The sequence below is a fragment of the Lagenorhynchus albirostris genome, chromosome 21 (genome assembly GCF_949774975.1).
Source record: "Lagenorhynchus albirostris chromosome 21, mLagAlb1.1, whole genome shotgun sequence".
Taxonomy (NCBI): Eukaryota; Metazoa; Chordata; class Mammalia; order Artiodactyla; family Delphinidae; genus Lagenorhynchus; species Lagenorhynchus albirostris.
Window position 1 is genome coordinate 2,039,373 of NC_083115.1, and position 4,913 is coordinate 2,044,285.

Genomic DNA, 4,913 nt, shown 5'->3' on the forward strand with positions numbered 1-4,913 from the left:
CATGATGTCAGCTTGAGAACGATAATTCCTTCCTTTGTAACAACAGGGTATTTCCATCAGAAAGGACAAGAAAATGCAGTGCTTCAAAGTTCAGAGCAGAACCCGGGGAAAGTGGACACCTGGAGAGGGTAAAATGGGGTCGAACCAGCTCCCATCAGCGCGACGTCTCTGAAAGCACACCTCGTTGATTTCTAGTCGGCTGTCAGATCGGTTAAGTCTGAGAAATATCTCTGGGTCCTAACTCCTGACTTATTAATTCACTCTCTCGCAAAGAGATGCAGGGCAATGGAGAGAAGATGAACCCAGACAACTTCTGAATGTTCTGAGCTAGTTTTCTCATGGTTGGAGAGCTGTGTGAAAGGGAAAAACCACATATGAGAACATGCAACATGGAAGCTGGTGAAAGTTTCTCCTAAACAGTGTTCCTCCATCATCCTTCATTTTGGACTTGGAGCTTCAGAATAGTGAACACGAGGGGGTCAAAAGGTACAGACTCCCAGTTATAAAAACAAGCCCTGGGGATATAATGTGCAGCATGGTGACTAGAGTTAACAATACTGTATTGCATATTTGAAAGCTGCTTAAAGAGTAGATCTTAAAAGTTCTCATCACAGAAAAAAATTTTTGTAACCATGTGTGGTGATGGACGTTAACTAGACTTACTGTGGTGGTCATTTCACAATGTATACAAATATCAAATCCTTATGTTGTGCTCCTGAAACCAACATAATGTCATATGTCAATTGCACCTCAGTTTTAGAAAGGAATAATGACTATGTCCTTTAGGGCCCTCATCTAGCAGTTCTCATGTGCTTTAAGGTCAGAGCATCCTCTGTGGTTCCCTGGAGGCGGCAGGTCCAGCGGACCCTCCCCAGGAGAAAGGACAGTCGGAGTGTCATCTTGTTCACCACCCCTGGATTCATCTTGTTCACAGTTGGTCCAGTTCTCACCTAGCTCAGTGCTGTCCACACACAGAGGCCCTCAAGAAATGCAAATTTGGCAAGAGAAAGTTAGGGCTGGAAAGAGAAGCGGGCCAGGTGGGAGCAGAGTCACCTGATGGGGCCCCAGTTCTGGAGTAACACACTCTGGGCACTGACAACCGACCTGAGCTACACTGATTTAATCCAATTTAAAATTTCCCTGTATCTCATTCAAGTCCCCACTGTGTGCATTAGCAACTTCCAAGGTGATGCTCAGCAAGGTACCAGCACAGAATCAAAACAGCCCTGGCCAGGGAGGGGGAGGCAGGACTGCATCCCCTCCTCCGACCCCTTCTCCGCTCCTCCCTCGGAGACCCCCTCACACCATGTGGCTGTCCCCTCCCCAGACCACAGGCTCCTGTGGATGGGCTGTGTCCTCTTACCCTCTCTCCGTGGCATCCCCAGCGCCTATCACTTGTGAATGCTTCAGAACGAAGAGGAAGGAAACAATTAGACATTGATTTCCTATCCATCTGAATTGCGTTCCAGGCCCGCAGTGAATTCACAACTGTCTCAGGAATTAATTAGCCACTAACCCAAGGGTGCAGGAAGTAGCACCTTTCTTTATTTTCAATAAATCAAATACAATGGAGCTTGCCATTCCACTGAGCTGGCAGGAAATTCTGACTCTGTCATTACAGGAATTCCAGTCCCTTGCCTAGGGTAGCAAAAGAATTGGGAAGGCTTTTGTGGCCCCCCCCCAAACACAAGCAGGCCTGTAGCCTCCAGTCCGTCTTGACCAGAGCAGAGGGTCAGTGGCCGGCCACATTCTGCTACCCTTTCCTGGTCAGGAAGTCTGGGGACAGGATTCCCCAGTGGCTGGTCCCCGCTGCTGGAGGGACCAGCCAGTCTCTGGGAATTTCTGGCCTATCTCCCTTTACAGCCCCCTTTCCCCCTGAAAAGACACTCACCTCATCTCCATCCAGCTCTGGAAACCTCAAATAATCTCTTCAGTGAGTTTAGACTCTTGGTGAAAGCGGACATCAAACAAATAGGAAGAGAGGTTGCCTTTAAGGGGCTTCTGCCTTTGGTCTCTACAAACATAAGGAGTCCTAGCTCCTTTCTTGGGAAACGTAGGGCAAAGAAACTCCAGAGAACAAAACAAATTCATATCCCCCAAATCATCCTGTTCTGAGCCAGTGTGTGCTCTTTCCCTCACCTGCTCTATAACCAATGATGAGCATCAGCTAGGTGACTGCCTGGGGTGCCAGAGTGGGTCCACCAACGCAGAATCATCAGAAGGTCTCCATCGCCAACAGGGGGCACGTTTGCATCCCGGGAGCCCGAGCAAAACCGCTGCTCAGCCATCGCTGACCAAACACGCTCCCCGTGGGGAGTGAGCTTGCTCCTTCTGAGGACTCGGGAACACTGCCCAGACCACTTCCAGGACAGACATCATGAGAGCCACAAAACAAAACTGAAGGTGCCGGGAAACAGATGTACTTTCACTTGATGGTTTAAAAAGTTATGATTAGTATTCTTTAAATGGTAAAAGTAGTATAATCTTACCAGTAAATTTTAAGAAGATTTATAATCCATCTTCCTACTCTAACCACCATCAAGGTGTTGGTCTATTTCCCTCCAGTGCACATGCCCCTGTGGGTATGCGTGTGTGCACACACACACACACATGCACACACAATCGCATAGTTGCTATCTAGTTTGTATACAAGTTTAGCCTTCAGCTGAACTGTTACTGACTATAATATAAAATTTGACACCATTAAAAAGGAGAATGTTCTGATATCGACTTTGAGAACAGAACTTTGAGAAAGTATTTCCTGATCTTTATGTAGACAAAAAGAATTGTAGACGCTTCCATAGTACAAATAAGTAAACTCAAGGCTAGTTGAGCAACCACAAACAAGAGTGTTGGTTAATAACTGATGTCAGCCTGGAAGGAGGTCTCCAGCAGTGGTCTCCCCTATGGCAGCATGGCTCTGGCACATTTAAATCTCTCAAGTATTTTCTTAAAGGCATGGAAGATATGCTTATCAGTTTTGCAAATAACACAGAAATAAGAGGATCAGCTTGATTTCCAAGGTCTCTTCCAATACTAAACTGTACCAGCTCGTCATCCACTGTGAGGGACAGAATCAAGAGCCAGAAAAAGCTATAAAGCCTGGGATGTTGGGCCCATACGGACAAGGTAGAACAGCTGAAAGTGACCACATCTCTGTAAATTGGGACAAAATATGTCTGTTACTGAGTTCAAGCTCATACTGCTCACCACATGACAAGCCAGTACATTGAGAGATGAGATGTTGGGTCAAGGACTAGCAACTTTACTCTGAAAGCCAGCAGACAGAGGAGATGGTGGACTAGTGTCCCAAAGAACCATCTTACCTGAACTAGAATTCAGGCTTCTTTTATACTAAAAGGGGTGGGGGCGTGGTTAGTTGTTGTAAACTTCTTGGTGCTGGAATCCTTTGTTCTTGCTGCTGTTCCTGTAAGTCAGGTCACGACGTTCCTGTAAACCTCTAACAAGACAAATGTTATTCTCTGTTCTGCAACTTCTTACTTCTATGTGAATAAAAAGTCTTCAGAGGGTCTCTGACCCTTTGAAGGTCAGAGTCTTGAGAATGGGCCATCATGTATATTTCAGGTTTGTTCTTCTCTGTTACATGTCTTTCTTATTTAAGATTTGATTCTACCAAAAAATCTTACAAAGTTAGAAACACTAAATTATACTGAGGTGTTCAATTAATGAGTTGTCTTTATCACAAAGAATACAATTACACAGCACTGAGTCTGAGAGTCCCTGTAAGAATGGCGTCTGGGACACTGTCTTTGTTTAGGGCAATGTGTTTTAAGACAGTTAAATATGTTCATCCAGGGGGAGCTGGGAGACCCAGGGTCCAGAAAGGAGGTTTTACGAGAAAAATTAAAGGGCAAGGAGCTTAGATCAGAAAAAAATATCTTAGGAAGCTTTCTGCTATGAAACATTTACACTCGATGGCTAACCCCTCTGAACCAACACCATTTTACAGGCGAGAAAACTGAGGCCCAGGGAGGTGGAGTCATTGTCTCGGGTCGCACGGGCAGATCGGGCCAGAATCACGTATGATGCCCCCAGGCAGACTGTACCAGCTCATGGAGAAACGGGAGAGGAGAGGACACGCAACCTGCCTTCTGAAGGCCCATCCGTGCCATTCCTGCCCCGTCATCCACCAAAGAGGTCCCAGCCCTCTTCTGTGGGCCCTCCCTGCACCCTCGGTCACTCCTGCAGCCTGTCTGCCCACGTCTAGCCAGTGCCGCTCCGCTCAAGTTTCCCATGTGCACCCACCAGCAGTGGGGATGTTGTGTGGGAGGGATGGGTGACTGACTCCGGAGTCAGAAGGGCTGAAATCTCAGTGCCTGAACTTGAAAATCTCATGCCCTCCAAAATAACCTCTCCTTTGATAGCTAAAATTTCACTCTAAAGAGAATTCCTAATTTGACTTAAAACTTATAAAGAAGCTAATTTACGTTAACTTTAATAAGTTAACATAAATTAATTCTTTAATTTGGTTTAAAACTTACTAAATCCAAGACCCTGGGAGGGGCAAAGCCTCAACCCTTTTTCTTCCTCTGCACCTGTATGACATACTCCCAGTAGTAACATTCCTCATTATCCGTAGCGATTTGAAAATCATGGTTTTTACGTGTCAGTTTTTTTCCTGAGATCGAAGGATGAGAGCCAAGGGCTCCTGGGAAGCTTTGCGGTCCCCCAGGTGGCGCAGCACAGAGACCAGGACCAGCGGGGAGCCAGCGGCGCGCACGGTGCGGTGCGGGGCTTGGGCGCCCCCTGTTGGACCGTCGATCAGACTGCAAGCTAAGGCCGACAGGCCCCTTTTTAAAGGAAGTACGCTTTAGACGTTGTTCCTTAAAATTTAACTTTAAAAATAAAATAAAAAATTTTAAAGGCTGCCTGAATCCAAAACTAAGCACTCG